The sequence below is a fragment of the Asterias rubens genome, chromosome 19 (genome assembly GCF_902459465.1).
Source record: "Asterias rubens chromosome 19, eAstRub1.3, whole genome shotgun sequence".
In the NCBI taxonomy this organism is placed as follows: domain Eukaryota; kingdom Metazoa; phylum Echinodermata; class Asteroidea; order Forcipulatida; family Asteriidae; genus Asterias; species Asterias rubens.
Window position 1 is genome coordinate 5,709,547 of NC_047080.1, and position 21,189 is coordinate 5,730,735.

The 21,189-nt window shown below is 36.8% G+C and overlaps 1 protein-coding gene across 1 annotated transcript in view; it reads left to right on the forward strand.

Moving 5' to 3' along the window:
• The first annotated feature begins 15,884 nt into the window (after positions 1-15,884).
• The window catches only part of LOC117303113 (protein crumbs-like), a 57,220-nt gene continuing 51,915 nt past the window's right edge, over positions 15,885-21,189 (forward strand). The window contains exon 1 of the mRNA XM_033787206.1: positions 15,885-15,968. The gene's annotated coding sequence lies outside the window, so the exon portion shown is untranslated. The remainder of the gene's footprint in view (positions 15,969-21,189) is intronic.

Sequence of the window (21,189 nt, forward strand, 5' to 3'; positions counted from 1 at the left end):
ACCGGTAATGTCATTGCGCTTGATTTCAAGTGCAATCTCCAATGTCATATCCTGGGAGTTATGAAATACTATCTTCTGTTGCCAATTTAAAAACAGGATTTTAGTCTTAACGTTAACACTGCCGGGATGTTGACAATATGACCCATGTTACACGTCGATTTATACTCTCTCTCTCTCTAAATCCCACCGTTTGCAATACTTGATTGGTTTGGTTGACGGGAGATTGGAACCGTAAGACGGCTCGATTTGCCCCGTGAAATACCACTTAAGGGCGGACTCTCGGAAACATAAGACGACACTGAGAAAACAAGCAAAATATCAAAGGAATCAGACTTTGTTTCGTGATGACCCTGAAGCAGTAGTAATGCTATAACATCGCTGCTTTTCAATCTGGCAATTCTATCGCCCAAAATAGCCCTAGAACACTGTGTGGGAATTAGGCTTGAATAGCGGAGAAAAGATGCCCCGTGTTTTGATCCCATTTTCTTATCCTCGCCCCCACAATGTTATGCCATTCGAACTCAAATTACGCCTCTCTAATGAGCAAAGCAACCACAAATTGATATCCTCTCCAAATTCCTTCGCTTGACTATTTTCCCTCTGGAAATGCAACATATCGGTTGATGGATCGCTATTTTGAAGGATATTAAACCATTGGTTTTGTTTTTCAGAGTGGTGATTATACAAACATAACTATGTTTGTTTCTATACAAACATTGAACGTGTGGTAAATTCGAAAATATTGTAAAGTGAGTGAGGTATGGATAATGCCTACTTTGTGTCCAATATAGACCTTTATCATGATGCCTCCATCTTGGTCAAGTTCCTCGTATCGCATAACAATAATAATGATTTTGCAATTAGGAACCAGACTACTTTGTTCTTCCAGCCTCGGTTTGGTATAACACTGATATAAATGGGAGAAATTCAAGATGGCTGCAGCGTTATAAAGATCTGTACAGCAGCCGAGTTCACGAATTGCTATAGGATTAATCCTATCTCGAGTTGGGACGAGTAACTCGTCTTAACTTAGGATTAATCTTGAGGTCTGCATGCTACAGTGCAGGGTTGGGACTCGTCTTAATTCCTAAGATTAATCTTAAGTTAGGAAGAGTTTGGTGAAATCGACGGCAGCCGATTATACATATTATGATCGTAATTATACAAGAAGTGCACGTAATATTAGCTCGCACAAAAGTCTGATTTGCAGTTTACCTGCCATGCCTGTTTCACTGCACGTTCTATACTTCATACGTGTCTTATTTGACAGTTTGAAGTAAAAAGTCATTACCAGTCATCGTCTATGTGATTATAAATCAAAGCAAAGAACTATAAAGCCGACCTTGTACACAATTTGTCGCCAAACCACATACAAAAACAACGTAATTTGATTACAGCATCCTTATGGTTAAAGGAACACGTTGCCTTGGATCGGACGAGTTGGTCTATAAAAAGCGTTTGTAATCGTTTTCTATAAAATGCATATGGTTTGAAAGATAATGTAAAAGTAGAATACAATGATCCACACAAATTTGCCTCGAAATTGCGTGGTTTTCCTTTTACTGTGCGAACTAACACGGTCGGCCATTTATGGGAGTCAAACATTTGACTCCCATAAATGGCCGACCGTGTTAGTCGACGAGGTAATAAAAAAACCGTGCAATTTCGAGGCATGTTTGTGTAGATCATTGTATTCTACTTTTACAACATCTTTCTACCGATCCAAGGCAACGTGTTCCTTTAAGATGTGGCTCTTACATCTTACTGTTAGAATAACGGAAGGGTGCAGTGTTAGAGATGGTATGGGAACCATTTTGTCAGCAACTTCATTATAGACAGCAAGATCCCAGTGCGGGAACCTGACGTATATTAGACACGTATTTCACATTATATTTCGACGGGTACACAACTAATTAAAGCTTAGCTGTTTTGCGTCAGCTGAATTAAGTGCTTGAATTGTAGTCACGTTCCTTCTTAATAACGAAAGGTCTTGGTGATCGAGGGTGTTTCTCTGGGAGCTATAGTTGGTAACAGCTCTATTCAGGGTGACAATTGAGACGAGTAGAGTATTGGCCCTCGAAACGTCGAGACCAAACCAACACTCATACAAAAGAGATTTTTGCATGGTTGTACCCGCAAGTTTACTAAGGGAATCAATGTGTGGTGAAGAGGTTTTCAACTAGTGGTTTAATCCCAACGAGGCCTGGTTCTTGATAATATTACCGAGACGAAATCGAGGTAAATTATCAAGAACCAGGCCTCGGCGGGTTAAACCACTAGTTGAAAACCGATTCAACACACTTTGATTCCCATTCATAAATGCCTTTTCGGTCAAAAAACATCAACACTTATGGTTAAAAAGTAAAATAAATGCAAAACTTATAATTTTCCAATGATTTCTTTCAACATAACAACCCTCCACATGGTGACATGTTTTAATGGGTTTTCTTAAATTTCATTTCGTTTAAACAAATTGTTGAGACGAAAACATTTGAAATACTTGTTTTTTTTGTAAACGATATTATTTTGACAAAAGGGTTTTAGTAAGAGTTCATCCAAGTATTGTACATTGATACGACTATTGTTTTACAAGTAGAATGTAGTATATAACATAATAGATTAACAGATGGACACATCGAGTATATATCATGTACAATGACCTAGCTAATACAATGACCTTTGCAAAACAAAAAGAAGGAAGCCCTCTTTCGTTCCAGTGGCAACCAGACTTCTGAATGGTTGACGTTTTGCACTTGTTTTCAACTGTTTTCGTGTGCGGGATGTCAACTATTTGGAGGTCTGGTTCGCCACTGTTTACCTGTTAATGTCTTATTTGTTTTGTGGTTCTTAATAGTTTTCACTTGTATATAATTGCTGTGGTTTCAACCATTTGTACATAATCTGCTTTGTCATTTTGCAAAGTAATCTTTATATTTTTAAATTATTGTATATTGTATATTTCTCTTAATATTTTTATATGGAGCTGGTCTACTATTGTAATTGCCTGCAAGGGGTGATTAAAGTTTTTTAAATTGAATTAAATTGAATAAGAAAAAAGCAATCACCAAGAGTAAGTTTTCGTTTACGTATGACCCATCACACCCATTTATTTATAAACAGTTTATATTATTGTTTAGATTTTTTTCAAAGTGCAAGAAACGTCTTGTTTTGACGCCCCGTCTTCAGTGCAAACAGGCAGTCTTTAATGCCGTTGTGATCGGCGTTACTTCGGGTATCATCCGACGCATACTCCGTGATTTGTTTTCAAATTTTAGACCTAATTGCTTCTTCAAAGCTTCATGGCCTTAGATGCATCCTTGCATGGGAGAAAAACATGTTATATCGAAACTATAAAAATATGAAACAATTTATTGAAGTGTAAACAATGAATATCCTATAGCGATTTCAGGAACTATTTTAGGTCAACCAATTTAGCTTTGTATCAGTGACCCATAATAAAATTGGTATTGCGATGATTTTGTCGATGCATGCAGAGCAGGGATTGACGCACAAAGAAGGCCGCCAAAGTAGCTTTCAAACATCGATAGCTTCAATTGTAATATTGATTTTTGAAAACAACAGTGGCTTTACAGGTATCGTAATGAATATGGTGAGATTAAATTGGAGACTAGGTTTTTTTTTCTTTTTTAAAGACAGTGGACACTTTTGGTAATTGTCAAAGACCAGTCTTCTCACTTGGTGTTTCTCAACATACGCATGAAATAACAAAACTGTGAAAATTTGAGCTCAATTAGTCGTCGGAGTTGCGAGATAATAATGAAAGAAAAACACCCTTGTCACACGAAGTTGTTGTGCGTTTAGATGGTTGATTTCGAGACCTTAAGTTCTAAACTTGAGGTCTCGAAATCAAATTCGTGGAAAATTACTTCTTTCTCGAAAACTACGTCACTTCAGAGAGAGCGATTTCTCACAATGTTTTATACTATCAACCTCTCTCCATTACTCGTTACCAAGTGAGGTTTTATGCTGATAATTATTTTGAGTAATTATCAATAGTGTCCACTGCTTTTAACTTTACGAACAATTTTAAGTGAGTTGTTTTACCCAATTCTCAAAAACTACAGCACCTGAACACGTACTGTTTGGAGGGAAGCTTTCTAATAGGCCATACCATTATTATCTCCAAACAATGTAAGTTTAAAGGCAGTGGACACTATATTGGTAATCACTCAAAATAGTTATACATAAAACCTTACTTGGTAACGAGTAATGGGGAGAGGTTGATAGTGTAAAACATTGTGAGAAACAGCACCCTCTGAAGTGACATAGTTTTTGAGAAAGAAGTAATTTTCTACGAATTTGATTTCGAGACCTCAGAATTAGAATTTGAGGTATCGAAATCAAGCATCTGAAAGCACACAACTTCGTGTGACAAGGGTGTTTTTTCTTTCATTATTATACCTCGCAACTTCGACGACCAATCGAGCTGAAATTTTCACAGGTTTGTTATTTTATGCATATGTTGAGATACACCGAGTGAGAAGACTGGTCTTTGACAATTACCAACAGTGTCCAGTGTCTTTAATGTAAATATGTGGACATTGTGTTTTGTGTTTCAAACATTACCCAAAGCCTTTAAAGTATTGTTTTCCTTTAAAGCCTGTCTCTTCACCCAGGTATAATTTTACATAATGATAAGCGGTTAGAATTAGTTATTTAATAATGAAAACCCATTATGTACCGTTTCCATTATATATCGTTAAAAAGAGTGACCTTTGTGGAAGAACAATGGCTTATTTGGTAGATGTATATTAAATGGTTAATTTGATCTGAACGATGGATTTAAAAACGCCCTGGTTAATCCATATCCGCTACGCCTCATCAAAGTAATGCATTAAACTGACATTAAATAATTGCTTTTGATATTGCGAGTGACAGGTCTTTTGTTTCATTACATTGCCAATTAACTTTGTGTAATAAGACGCGCATAACCATTTCCACCGTAGTTAGGGGGGAACAAATCTAGTAAATATTAAGTGGTATGACTGCATTCTTAATGATAGGCTTTCACGATATGTGTCTGTATATACAGCAAATAATTATAAAACCAAAAATTAGTTTAGCGGTTTTATTATTGATTTTTTTTAACGAAGTCTGTGTTCGTCTTAAAGGAACATTACAGAATTGGTTTTTGCTAACAAAACAGTTGCTGGCAGTGTAAGCACTTTGTGCAAACCACCATATGGGTCATTCCATGTCAGACCAACGCACTTTTTTACCTCATGTCTTCCGATTTTGATAAAAATTGCTGTGCTTGTAGGTCCTAATGAGCAATGAATGCACACCAATTTTCAGCCCGATCGGACTTTCCATGTGGTCAGGGCAGAAACCACTAAAATCTGACATTTTTTAGGGTAAAATACCACCTTTTTGGTAAAAATATGTCATAACCATGTCAATTTTTATCACATATATGCAAATTTGGTATCAAATTGATGAGAATTGCATGCTCAAATCAATTCTTTCATCAAAAATAAATTTTCTGAACTGTAGGTCACTGTAATCTTTAATATGTTATCGTGACCTTTGACCCCGTTTTTAAAATAATGTATCATTCCAAAAATCAACGAAATAAAAATCATTTGATAGAGCATGTCTTCCTCTATCAGAATCCACTAAGAAACAGTTTTTGTACAGGTCACTATGATCTTTAATATGTTATCGTGACCTTTGACTCAATTTTTGAAATAACGCATCATTCCAAAAGTCAATGAAATGAAAATCACTTGATAGAGCATGTCATCCTCTATCAGAATCCACTGAGAAACAACTGGGCTCTTCAAAATTTACAACTTTAAGACTATTTTTGTACAGTTGGTAGGTTACAAATTAGTCAATTTATACATGTACTTTACTTTATAAATAAATAAAAATAAAAAACTTTCCAAAGTTACTAAAATTGTTATTGGTTTAGGATTTTTTCATGCTGAGGGCTGATGTGGTCTAACCAGAATCATACTTTAAAATACCAGCAGTGACGCACCCAGGATTTAATTTGGGTTGTGGGTGGAGGGGACTGGGGGGAGGGCATTTTTCCGAAACAAAATTCTTTCCACGATGGAAACAAAAAATGTCACCATGCTGCAACTCTGACTTCATCGGAAGGTTAGCATGCCTTTTCGTGTGCTATACGGTTAAATGGAAATCGCACAGTTAGCACAAAATCTGCTGCTGAGCAGCTCTATTAAAATGGGCACTGAAGTCAGAGAGTTGCAGCATGGTGAACAAATTGTAAAGTAAGACTGCATAAGTTTGTGATCTACTGAAGAAAGGCAGACAGCTTCTCCATCTCAACCTTGATGTAATCTCTAACTGGGATCACTAATAATCACAGTGGTGCACCCGAAAGGGGGAGGTGGGGGACGATGGGTCTGGGGGATTGATCCCAGCCCCTCCAAGGTATTCAATTTGTTTGTTTGATTTGTTTTGATTTTTTGTTTTACAATCTTCGAAAGAAATTTTTGGGGAAAATATGGCCCACCCCCAAAAAATAATAAATCCTGGGTGTGTCACTGCTGATAGTTTAAATTCTGATTCGGGTTAAACCCCATCAGCCCTCAACAAGAAACAAATCGCAAACCATGAACACTTTAAGTAACTTTAGAAACAGAAGAGTGAGGTTTGTTGGTGGATTTATTATGTAAAGTATATAAATTGACTAGTTTGTGACCTAACAACTGTACAAAAATGGTAATAAAATTGTAAATTTTGAAGAGCCCAGTTGTTTCTTGGTTGATTGTGATAGAGGAAAACATGTTCTATCAAGTGATTTTTATTTTGTTTTGGAATGATGCATTGTTTCACAAATTGGGTCAAAGGTCATGATAACGTATTAAAGATCACGGTACTTGTACAAAAATAGTCATAAAGTTGTAAATTTTGAAGAGCCCAACTGTTTCTTAGTGGATTCTGATAGAGGAAGACATGCTCTATCGAGGGATTTTTATTTCATTGATTTTTGGAATGATACATTATTTCAAAAACTCTGTCAAAGGTCACGATAACATATTAAAGATTACAGTGACCTACATTTCAGAAAATTTATTTTTGACAAAAGAACTGATTTGAGCATGCAATTCTCATTATTTTGATACCAAATTTGCATATATGTGATGAGAATTGACATGGTTATGACATATTTTTACCAAAAAGGTGGTATTTTACCCTAAAAATGTCAGATTTTAGTGGTTTCTGCCCTGACCACATGGTAAGTCCGTTCGGGCTAAAAATTGCTGTGCATTCATTGCTCATAAGGACCTACAATCACAGCATTTTTTATCAAAATCGGAAGACATGAGGTAAAAAAGTGCGTTGGTCTGACATGGAATGACCCATATACATAAACTGACAGACCTGTAGAAGTTTGAGATCGACCGTTCATCTGGGTCACGAGAGAATAGTGAAAAACCGATTACAAATTTTGCATTGCATCGCTCAGTGAGCAATAAACTCAAAACGCGAAATTAGCTTATTTATTTTTCATCAAATATGACATTTAAAACAGAAATATTTCTAGGGATGTTTTCAACTATCATAATCATTAGACCGTGTAAGTTTTATGTAAATCTGTGATCTTCACGATTGTTGTTTCTTACCAATTCTGTAAATGAAATTGGCACAAATCCACCTTCGACATTACAACATGTATAAATATATTATGGAACTTCTTACTTGCCAGGACAAATTGATAGAAAAACTGGAAATCGAGCATTGGTTGCACTCACATATGCAATCAATGAAGTATGTTTGCTCACTGATAAACGATCACATATCAAGTTCTCGCGTTCGACTGGATTTAGTCAAAGTCAGTGTTTCCCCCGAGGCTACTCACCCGCAAAAAAAAGTCCAAATTCACACGAAGAGTGTTACGTAAAGGAGCTATGGGCTTAGCGACGAGTAAAACTCTAGTCGATTGTTCCCGCCAAATTCGTACGTTCGGCTTTGGAGAAAATGTGTAGCCTATACTCGGCACGGATGTTATGTAAACATTATTAATGAGGACTAAAGCCTCGTCATATAGACCTTTATCACGGTGTGTTCATCTTAATTTTACTCCATTCCAACTCATGTAACCAAAATTGAGGCTGGACGAAACAATACACTGTAAACAAATTGGGTAAAAAAATGCCCAACTTTTTACCCAATTAAGGGCGAACAGTGAACTCCTCCAACTTTTGGGCAAAATATAACCGATCAAAGTTAGGCACTCTGATTGCCAAATAATTGGGTAATATTTCCTCATCAATAGTTGGGTATATTTTGGTAACCAACAGTTGGGTAATTTTTTGTTTACCCATTTTCTGGGTATTTAATACATTATCAATAACCCACTTATTGGGCGATGATTTTATTAATGATTTAACCCTTTTCGGTGTTATCCAACAAATGGTGAATGTATTTAACCCTTTGATTTACAGTTTCTTCTGTGATACGTCATACAACCAGGCGTAGAAAATATCATTTCCACGATGGCAAACGGTGGTGAGCTGTGACCTTCCAAGGCCTTGGCATCTCTCTCAAAATCGAGAGGGTGCTCAGTGGTTTGTAGATGCTTTGGAAGGTTAGTTTTCAACTAAATACTGTTTGTTTCGTGTTCAGTTGTTGTACACAGTCGTGACAGTTGCAGCGCAAGCACACGCATACATGCCACAACCGGCGTTGCACATAATGGCATGATAAAACCGAAACTAAAAACTGAAACTAATTCAACAGTAGTGTCACTTTGTTGCTCCCTCTGCAACTGTCACGACTATGTACGACTGAATAGAAAACACAACTTCATATTTAGTTAAAAACTAACCTTCAAATTTGATCTATATCTACTGGAAAACCCCGCTCGTCACAGCCACTCCTCCACTCGCCATGTTGGAAAATATCGTTATGTTTTTTCATACCTTGCCCAACTTTTGGGCAACTCTTTGATCGTAGTGCGCATGATCGGATGATTTTGACCAACTAATGTGCATCATTTTAACCAACAATCGAAATTTAACTAAAATTACCCAAAAAGTTGCTCCAATAAAGAAGCAAAAGTGTAACCAACAGTTATGATAAATTCAGATTACGAATTATTTGCCCAACACAAAAAATTGGCAAACAAAATGTTTGTCCAACACCAATTATTGGTTTTGTTGGGCAATTATCGACCAATAATTGTTGAAGTTACTTTGCCCAACAAATGATTTGACCAACGTTTTTGCAGTGTAGTCTGGTGCCATGTGCAATGAATAGTAGCATTCGTAACTGTTATTGAAAGTAGGGAACATGACCAAGATGGTGACAGCGTGATAAAGGTCTAAAATAAGGGAATAAAAGGGTAGCGACGAGTTCCTAAACGGCCGTTTAAAACCGGCAGGGTCGTTGTCGTGTGACCCTGAAAGGTATTACACGTACGTTTATAAGAACTAGTCACTACTCTTTTATTCCCATTTATAAATGCCCTTTTGTTAAAAAAACCCGTTAAAAAACACAATTATAGACACTTTGACAATTGAAAATTCGAGGTTTGAATTTTTTTTTTTTTACTTTGTGAAGAGTCTGTTGCGCGTGGGTTATGTGTACGCGCGCGCTTAGAAATATATCACGCGCTCGCTCTTAGAAGTAGATTACGCGCTGTTAATAAAAGCTATGAATTGCGTTCTGCGTGATAATTTTGCGCGCCTGACACGCGGAAGCCAGCCGGTTATAAACACTGGTCATTATCAACCGTTTAAACACCCCACGTGACGCGCTCTCCACCAATATAGGAGTAGAGAAACTGTCTTTATGAATACTACTAATTTTAAAGATGCTATGTCAGATTTTTGGCCCCAAACATTAAAAAATTGATTTTTTTTTTAGTGAATGGTATTTCAAAGAGTATCACACGCTCTAACAAAAAAAAGATTAACTTTTACTTTTAATGGTCAGGAACCATGACAAAAAAAATTAAAACGTTTGTTATAAAACACATAAGAATTGGTCACGTGATATATTGTCGGGATCCAGACAACACATAATTTTGAGCACTTTATTTCACTGCTACTAATAATTGGCGGACTTTTTCGAGCAATGGCTCAAATGAAAGCTTGTAACTTTCTCGACCCCCATCAAAATACCTATTGGATTTTAAATCAAAATCTTGGGGTCAAATCGGCCAAAAATCTGACATAGCATCTTTAGAGTTGTGATGTTGTGCATAACCACTGACTCAATATTCATTGCAATTGTGACATCTTTTCCTTCTTTTAATAAAACTATAACTAGTATTCATCAATGAGTACTTAATTGTTGTTTGGACTCGCCATATACACCCTGTGTTTGGAGCAAAGTTGGTTTTTACGGAGTTGGTATTTATTTCAACAAGAGTTTCAATCTGAAAGCTCTGTAAATGTTCAACCAGACGAAACAGTAAGTCGAAATAATCGGGAGAACACCACACTGTCCTGCTTTGTATCCACTACTCGGGCGGGAGGTATAGAAAATTGGCTAGGACTACTACTTTAGCTTATAGGATCGTGGAGTCGATTCTTTAAAGACAATGTTCACTATTGGTAATTGTCAAAGACCAGTCTTCTCAACATATGTTGAGAAGACTGGTCTTGCATAAAATAACAAACCTGTGAAAATTTGAGCTCGATCGGTTGTCGGAGTTGCGAGATAACTATGAAAGAAAAAAACACCCTTGTCACACTAAATTGTGTGCTTTCAGATGCTTGATTTCGAGACCTTAAGTTCTAAACTTGAGGTCTCGAAATCAAATTCGTGGAAAATTACTTCTTTCTCCAAAACTACGTCACTTCAGAGGGAGCCGTTTCTCACAATGTTTTACAATTTCAAAAGCTCTCCATTGCTTGTTACCAAAGAAGTTTTTATGCTAACTATCATTTTGAGTAATTTATACCTATAGTGTCCACTGCCTTTAAGTGTATCATATTTACTCCAAATGTTTGATCGCACGTTAACGAGAGAAAGATGTTCGATTAAATATTTTTTTGCAAAGTAGTGTATGTTCTTCTTACCCGATTCAATGCGATGGAAGATGAACACGGTGCACAGGATACTGATACAGTTTCAGTCAATGTATATCTTGAATGGAGAAAAAAGCGGGAACTGGGCGGCGAATGTTGTCTGCTCGAACTGAATGAGATGAGAACGGAATAAGTGTACAGCGTCTTCGTTACGACTATGCATTCGGAATTGTGATGACGCTGATCAGCAAACCGGACTTTTATGTTGAAGAAGAATCCTTGGTTTCTTTTTGAAACAATCCTTTAATCAGTAAAGCTAAAGCTATTTTTATTTTAATGATGTGTTTTGTGACGCCTATAAATTACTGTTTTCTGAGGCTCATTTTGTGGAACGTGTTTGATGATCAAACCTTTGATTTAATTATCCTTCGTTAGTGCTCAATAGTCTGAATCTGAAGGTTTTTCACGTTTTAACGAGCTTTTGGTGGCTTCCCGCGCCCATCGGGCAACCCCCTCCCTTTTTCCATTTATTTTCCCATTATTATCTCGCAACTTCGACTACCAATTGAGCTCAAATTTTCACAGGTTTGTTATTTTATGCATATTATGTTGAGATACACCAAGTGAGAAGACTGGTCTTTGACAATTACCAATAGTGTCCAGTGTCTTTAATCTTCAGTGCCTGATGGTACCTGTACCTTAGCTGCCTACCACCGACCTCTCTCCCACGTCACTGCCATCATGTGCGTAGGGCCGCTTTATGAATAATGACGAACATGTTATTGTTATTCGGGTTACGAAATTGGCACCCGGTCATTCGCAGCAAGGTGAGATATTACATCGCCGTTTTCGAAATGAAGACACGGCTTCAGCCTTGTGGTCATGTTTTAATGATGATACCTTTATACCCTAGAGTTATACATCGAAGACCAGTTTCTAACGGCCAGCTGTCGTAACTATGTGATAATCGAATGTAGAACACCTTTATGTTTTTCTTTCTTCCTAGGTCAGCCTTCATGATTGAAGATATAGTCGCAGTGCACACACAGGGGGTAAACCCTAGCCTTGTCCAAGGCTCTTTACGAATGCACCCTGATTCGGCCTCGTTGTACGAGGTTGAAAAAACCTCGAAAAACCATGCTCCGTGCAGTAGTTTTTTACAGTTTGTGAATTCAGAGCGGGCCGGTGCTTGCGTAAAGAGCCTTGCCCTTCGAGATATTTTCACTGCAAAGACTGTGGTGTTGGTATCTATACAACGCCAACACGTTGTTAATTTCACCAACGATGGGGATAAATAACACCACGTTGGTGTTGTCACATAGATACCAGGGAGAATCCATTTAACACTCCAGTTTTTGCAGTGTACGTGCGTTGATATGGATATAAATAACAACACACGAGACTAACAGCTTTACGTCCCATCCGAAGGACGAAGCAATGGTTTAGTGTCTTGCTTAAAGTGTCACGACCGGGACTCGAACCCACACTCTGCTGATCAGATAGAGAAGAGTTTGAGTTCGGTGCCGCTCGGCCAATAGCAATACTTCCACATGGAGACCGTGTGTAGTAAAAGATCCATGCACTTATGAAATGTCACCATGTTTTTATTCCTGTAGACTATCGCTGCTGAGTTGCAAATCTTTCGTTTGACATCCTTACAGTTTCCAATGTTCTCTAAGCAGCTCGCTTTGTCGACATATTTTAAAGATAGATTCAGCTGTTGAAAACTCAATATTATTGCAAAACGTAAGATCAAGCATCTTTACATCAAACGAAATAGTTACAATTTCCAAGAAGCTCGGATTTGTAGCGCTATTGACGCTCAATATTGTGCACTTGGTCCCAAGAGACAGCAAGAAACTATCTCACACTGCGAAGTTGTGGATTTTGGAGATTATGAATAAAGAAGAAAATAGCATAATGTGGGCGGACAGGTTGTTCTAATCATGGCAAAGTCTAAAATAAATAAATAAATGTCACTGTGTAATTCAATGTGTTATTGTTGGTAGTTATATCGAATTGTTGAACAAACTTTTATAAAGGTGTGTGGAGTTCTGTATCTATATTTTTGTTGTTTAAAAATATTTTAAGGATAACAAAATTATCTGAATTGATCAAATAATCATTAGTCATCAATAAATTAATAATTTTGAGTGTTGTGAGTATAAGTCCAATTTGCCTTTTTAATTCATCAATACATAATAGTAAATGCTCCTTATTACTTATAAAATTTCCACCTCTAAGCTATGGTCCTGATTTTGCTCATAAAAAAAAGAGAGTAAAGGTTTACCTCATTATAAACATGAGAGGTTATTGATAGCAAACTTTATAGACAATACCGCTGCTGACTGGCATTATGTAAGCCCGAATGGCGGCAGCAGGTTCAATATTAGTTGCATTATACATGCAACAAGTTGTTTAGCGGTCAACTGTCGTGTTCTACAATATTCATAAATACCTCGGACAGTTTCGCTATTCCTATTGGTGGAGAGCGCGTCACGTTGGGGTGTTTAAACTTTTGATAATGACCAGCGTTTATAACCGGTTGTGAGCGGATACTCCGAGCGAGTCTTGATGCAAGACGTTTCTTGTTACGGGCGATGCAGGCGCTGTCGGTGAGTTGGCCGCGCTGTGTGTGAAGAGAAAACCAGAACGTGTTGCACCGAGACTATACGCGCATGCGCACAAACGGAACCGGAAACTGTCGGAACTACACGGACGTCGTACATGTACATATTATGTACATGTACATACTACGGAGGTAGAAACATACAGAGCTCAAGCACGTCGAAACGATAAGTTTTACAGAGTTTCTTACTTTATTACGCCAAAAAGGTACTTACGGGCCTCTTGATCACACGGCAATTCCACCCTGCCTGTTTTAAACGGCCGTGAAAGAACTAGTCGTTACCCTTTTATTCCCTTGCTCGATAGTAGGCCTATAGACCATGTGACTTTTGACAATAAGAGTGACTTTGCACATCATTGGGCTAGTCTGGTAGGCAAGATACTGCATGCATTGGTCATGGGAAAATTGACATTTTGTGTCATAATTTCCACATAAATCCAAGAGTTATGAAAGTAGAAGCTGGACAAGTGTTAAAGATGTGCCCCCTTTCATCATATCAAAAGTTGATACAAATTGGACAGTGCAATCTCCATAAAATATAAGATTTTTGCTTTCTTCCACTAGGCTTTGTACAAATCGAGCCTGCAGGAAGTCCAGGCTTGGTGGCTCTTTTGTAAACATGTGATGTCACAGGTCACATCGGCTATAGGCGCAATAAATAAACAAACCCATTTTAATGTTTTATATTTAGAAATTTTTTATTTAATAATTCTGTCGCGATACTGAATCATTTCTGCTTGATATAATAAACGGACAAAACACATGCATAATAGAGGAAATCGTCGGTCTTTTTATAGCCAGCAAAGTGGTGTATCTGAGATCCGAGATGCGTTTTGGTCGTTCTTTAATGCAATCGGCCTTCCCAGTCCATTCGGTCGGATAAATTCGGAACTACAACCAATAATTCTGTTCAAGATGTATTGTTACACGGCATTGGTTGAAGTTGCTGACATGCATTTACAGTGAGTTAAAGACACTGGGCACTTGTGGTAATTAAGACCAGTCTTCTCGCTTCGTGTTTCCCAACATGCACAAAAAAACAAACCTGTGAAAATATGAGCTCAATTTGTCTTCGAAGTTGCGAGATGATAATGAATGAAAAAACACCCTTGTCACACGAAGTTGTGCTTTCAGATGCTTGATTTCGAGACCTCAAATTCTAATTCTGAGGTCTCGAAATCAAATTCGTGGAAAATGTACTTCTTTCTCGAAAACTACGTCACTTCCGAGTGAGCCGTTTCTCACAATGTTTTATACTATCAACCTCTCCCCATTACTCGTTACCAAGTAAGGTTTTATGCTAATAAATATTTTGAGTAAATACCAATTGTTGTTTTAGTCGGGTTTTTTTCTTCTGTCATATTAAAATAAGGATGAATACTTTTTACATGTAGTGCCTGGTGCTTGTGTGCATTCAAATTTGAACACCTTTAGTTTGGTCTTAGTAGAAATTAAAAGTAATTTTAGATACAAAACTGTTGGAATTTCCTCATTCTGTGGAATTTATTTTTCTAAGCGAGTGATTTACGAGAGACTGACACGGGCAATTATGGAAAATCAGTCTGCTGCCCTCTTGTGGTGACAATCTGTAGGAATGTTTTCCTCTGCAGATTGGCTATTGTTCATTATTTGGCCATCATTATAATTATATGCAGCACATGGATTGTTACGATCATAATAACAAAGATGCTAAATATTTTGCTTTGGGGATAAAGAATATCAATTTTGGTTTAACCCTTTCATAATTTTGTAAGGCTATTTTTACAAAATCTATGATCTTATCAACTTGTGATTGCTCATTTGGTTTTGGTTATTTCTTTATCAATTTTTTGTTTTCCTTTAACACACTTGAGTGAATACATTAATAATATTATTGTTTTCTCAAAGTAAGACATTAGTGAAAATAAACTTTGGAAAAAGCATTATATGAGCAGGGATAATAAATCCCAGTGATCCACCCACCTGTGGATGTTGATTAATTTATTTTCAACGTACAGTTGGAGTTCATACACATGTCTATGTTTCAACACAGTTTACCATTAACTAAGAGGATAACAACTCTAGAATAACTTCATTGTTTTTGTTTTTAATTACTTATACCCGTGAAGACATTTCATTTCTTCACTGAATTTCTTGGTTGACTTTGACTGAATAACTTTCTTCAACTGTACGATGTTAATACAAATCCTTCAACCAATCATCGTGACTCACCTCATTGATTATTCATGAGCTTGACCTCAGCTGTGTTTGGGGTCACAAGAATCAACAATGACTGTTCAGTGAAATTGAAAGCATTCAAATATTTTTAAGCTGCGTTTTTCTGGAGTTTTTACAGGTGGTTTATTGACATCAAAGTGTCTGAAATCTAGGTAATGTACGTTTCTAATATTCATATTGTTAAAGGATGTGGTTTCTTATGTAAGTTACGACTGTTGTATCGCTGTGAGTTGGGAAATCACTTTCGTTTTTTCCAAATTCGACCGCGTTCGCTTCGGCAAAACGTTAGCATAGCATAGCCGTTCGTTCGAATTTCATTGTGGATTTATTAAACGCACAAACGTTGCGGGTTTTTTTTCACCGTGTTTACCAGTTTTATAAGACTCAATCTTTTACTCTAGAGTAAGAACTCTGTTAATTTAAAAACTATCGGATCAAAGTATTGTTACTATCTCGTTGCACATCACCAATCTCTTCAGATGTTCCGTGTACTGTAACTGTTAATCTTTTCTCTTTTTCAAAATGTGGTCAAACAATGTACAACCACTTGTGGATTTGAACAAAAACACTCGACGACTCGTTCGTTTAGGGAATTGTAACCATAGTAACACCGTAAACCATTAAAGGAGAGCCATGGTGCCGGGTATGTTTTCTTATTTCAATGTTTTTTTTCAATTTTGTTTAGTTTTGACTTGTTCAAAATTAACATAAGGGGGTAGTTCATTAATAATATTTTAATAATTAAACATTCCTTTGAGAATTTAGCAAAATTGTAGGTTGAAATTGAAGTTTTAACTAAAGTCACTTTTTTAAAAATGTTTGATTTTTATGAACCATTTTTTATTTGGGTAATTTAGGATGAACATAGATGGAGATAGGGGTGACATATGCCTACCCATGTATGTTTAATTAAGGGCCTAAGTAATAATTAATCAATCTTGCTAAATTGATATTATTCTAAATAAAAATAGAAACTAAATTTAAATAACCCTGAATAGGAAGCTAACACACACACACACACGAATTCAGACAGAGCGATCAGTCCTACATTGTAGGTTTCATTCAAAAAAAGTCTTGTCGCAAGAAAGATATTAATACATTGCAGAATGTTTTAGCGCTTTTTTTTTTTATTCATAAAGTAACCTGGCAGACAGTTTAGACAGTGCTTGCTATGGTACGGTGTGTGGTCACTTGACATTAAAAATTACTTCTGTCTCGAAAACTATGTTACATTACTTCTGAGGGAGCCAATTCTTACAATGTTTTATACTACATGCATGCAATTCCGCTTTTTTGTTGTTGTTTTTAAACGTGAAAAAACGTAATGTAAAATAAGCTTTGAAAATGTTCCTCTTTTTTTTCAACAGGCAGTTGCATGCCTGATACTATCAACAGTTCTCCATATACTTGTTAGATTACCAACTAAGGTTTTATTTTGAGTAGTTACCAATAGTGTTCAGGGCCTTTAAACAAGCAAAAAGAACCTTGCATGGTCAATGTGATGCTGTATCAAACCTTGCAGGGTAGGATGACTTGGGCAAGACCAACATGTACGTATACTACAACCTTGTCCGTGGGTAGTGGTGACTGCTGTCTTAAACGACCTATTAGAACCTTGCAGGTGGCTGCGGGATAACAGTGATTAACACATGACCCTGATCCTGTCAGTTTTAAATGGTCATTCATAAATACCTCAGTTTCGCTATTCCTATTGGTGGAGAGTGCGTCACTTGGGTGTGTATAAACCTTTGTTTATGACCGGTAAAAAGTGTTAATTCATGGGCGTGACACGCGACCTTGCACCTGTTCTAATGAGATAGTTTCTTCATTCCTATTGGTCGAGAGCAACGGCTGAAACAGTTGTGCCACATCACGCGATACACGCGTCGCGCACAGCATTCCCTTATAAGATGTTGTTTACCCGAGGGCGGCGGAGGGCTTTACCATTTCATAGCTGGAGGGGTGTTGTGTTGAAAGAAATCATTTAACAACGACAATTTTTGCGTTTATTTTACTTTTTGACCAAAAAGTGTTTATGTTTTCGACCGAAAAGGTAATTATGAATGGGAATCAAAGTGTGTTGAATCAGTTTTCAACTAGTGGTTTAAACCCGCCGAGGCCTGGTTCTTTATAATTTACCTCGACTTCGTCTCGGTAAAATTATCAAGAACCAGGCCCCGTTGGGATTAAACCACTAGTTGAAAATCTCTTCACCACACATTGATTCCCATATTTTAGATGTTGTCATCATTCTTTTTTTCCTGAATCAATCACTTCTTTTAAAAAATTTTTTAATGAAAATTGGGTGGGACAAAAATAGTCAAATCCAAAGTAGGGAGGGAGAGTGGGATACAATGTACACGTATGCAGGGCGGAACAAACCTTTTAGTATTTCAGAAACCAAATGAAAATAAATTTTCTTTTGAAATTAGTGAAAACAATTTCATATGTGAAAGTCGATGTGGACTTAATTTTCCGTTATAAAATTTCTGCAAAATTAAACACCAGTTTGGGTCAATTTCAAGCCCACCTATAATTGTATGAATCATTTTTAATAATGGATATTTTATTCACATTAAATATCCAGTTAAAAAAACCAAGCTTCCTCTTAATGGTTTAACAAGTGAGCTCATTTTAAATTAAAACAACTTTTGTTAGATTTGTTTTGTATTATTGCCTGAAGCCATTTTAAAAGGACGAGGAAATAGGTGTGTTCAATTTAATTATGATGTTGAAACAATCAACCTCTACAGTTGGGTGTAACCTGGTTACAATCACCTACAACCATGTAGGAGGCAAGCTGCTACTGAGCATACGTAATTCATTCTATTTTATGCACAATGAACTCACATGATGGCCTTTCTACAACAGAAGATATTGATTTGTTAGTGATTTTTTTGTATTGCTATGAAGTGTGCCATTGCTTAACATATTAGTGGCAGTACCTTTTGATAGAAGGCATTTTATACTGCAGGTTTATTCAAACAAATGTAGCCTTAATTTATTGGAGTTAAGTGCACAGTAGCCTAAACAAACAGTTTTGATGGGACCTTATCTTTGTCCACAATTTGAAGTGGTTACCCTTGTCATATTTTTATTATATTTATCCAGCAAATATTTGCATTGAATATTGATTCATTTTTAATTCCGTGGTAGGATCCAGTTGATTTAAAGGTTATGCTGTACAGTGTTACTTCAGACTATGAGCTCTATTTGTAACATGATCTCTGCTTTAATTGAATGGGTTTGTACTGTGCATACAAAAGATATTATATAATATTGAATGTAGTAAATAAATAATTGCCATGATTTTAAAAGGGATTAAAACTATAATTTGCTTTCTACAAAAATGAATATCATGTGAAGATTTCAAAGATTTGTTGATAGACTTGAATCCAGCCTCTGCTTCCCCTGGTCTAAGCAAAACCCACAATTCCTCAAAACACAATTTCTCAAAACAATTTTATAGTCTCAATTGAACGCATAGATGGTTTTATAGACCTTTTAACGCGCTGTCACCATCTTGATCATGTTCGCCATTTTCAATAACAGTAATGAGTGCTAACACACATTGCGCATGACACTAGACAATTATTTCGTCCAGCCTCAGTTTGGCTTATAATGAGTTGGAATGAAGTAAAACAAGATGACCACACCGTTACAGTAGAGCCAACGGTTCTACTGAACTTTACTGAGGAACACGTATACGGTAGTTCAGCTCAATCCATTCGACCAACTCTTGTGTTCTTGGCTCATTTTGTCATTTCCTCCACATTTCCCTGACAACTGCATTTTAACCCGTATTGTTTGTCATTGGTAATCTCCTCTCGTTACGCTGTGAAAAGAAACATCGTCACTAACTTACTGCAAACTAAATGAGCTCTTCCTCTGGTCCAAGAAGCCAATATAAAAAGCCTCATTCTTAAAAGCTTCCAACCAACCAAGTGCTTTCTTCAAATGATTTACAAATTAGCGTCTAAATTCAAGATCACTACCCATTTGATACATCTTCTGACTGATCCTAATAACTATTTAATCATGTTTGCATTGTATTATCATTTTTTAGCATAGAGGGACCCCCTCCACCCTCACTACCATGAGTTATTTTAATTAAGTTCCAGTCCAACCAGTGTTTTAAAGGGAAGGTACACGTTTGGTAATTACTCAAAACAAATGTTAACTTAAAAACTGACTTGGTAACGGGCATTGGAGAGCTATTGATAGTATAAAACATTGTGGGAAACGACTCCCTCTGAAGTAACGTAGTTTTTGAGATAGAGGTATGTTCTCACTAAAATAATAAAAAGACTTCTACATAGCTGGAAGTCATTTATTTCTATCTGAAAGCACACAAATTCATCCAACAAGGGTGTTTTTTCTTTCATCATTTTCTCGCAACTTCGATGACCAGTTGAGCCCAAATTTTCACAGGCTTGTTATTTTATGCTTACGATGGGATACACCAAGTGAGAACACTGGTCTTTTACAATGCCTTTAATCAAAAACAAAGTGTTGAGATTGGCAGTTAATTTCATAACGGGCAAGTGGTTTTAATGTTTGCGATGAACTGTACTAGTTAGTAGGTCTTACTAAGCTTAACTACACAAGGTACATATTTTTATGTACAATCAGAGAGCAAGGACCACTTTTAAGTACATCACTGCTCAAATTGCAGTTTTGTAAGCACATTGTTCCTTGGTTTTACTGAACATATTAAACAATAGACCTGTATCACAGTGCTGCCATCTTGAATTTCTGCCACCGCCCACCCATTGATAACGATATCAATGCTACCAAACTGAGGTTGGAAGAACAAAATGGTCTGGTTCCTTATTGCAAAACCATTACTAGCATTCATTATTTTTATTTGATACAGGAACAATGACCAAGATGAACATAGCATGATAAAGGTCTATAGAGCTGTCCTTGCCAATAGAACAAAAGCTTTCCATAAGTGTACACAGTGCAATCATACATTGTAGCTTCACTGCACAAAAGCACCACCCATGAATGATTCACACTTATTTAGCTGAATTTGAACAGTCCCACCCCTTTCCTTGTTGTACATAAACCACCTTATCTACCATGCTATCCTATGATAAGATGATTCATGTACAGTTTGCTGACACATGAAGCAATGGGCATTACTTACACAGGTTGATGTACTTATAACCTTAGGGTTTGGGGGGAGCTTTCATGCCAATATCTAACACGATGAGAATCCTTGTTTCACTTTGATGATTTTCTTTTCTTCAGGAGCTTACAATTAGTATGTAATCTTACATTTTCCTATGTTGAACCATTTAAGTTGTTCTTATAGACCCCTTGCAATACGCACAGCATATTCACATTGTGCCCATCCTGGGTGTCAAT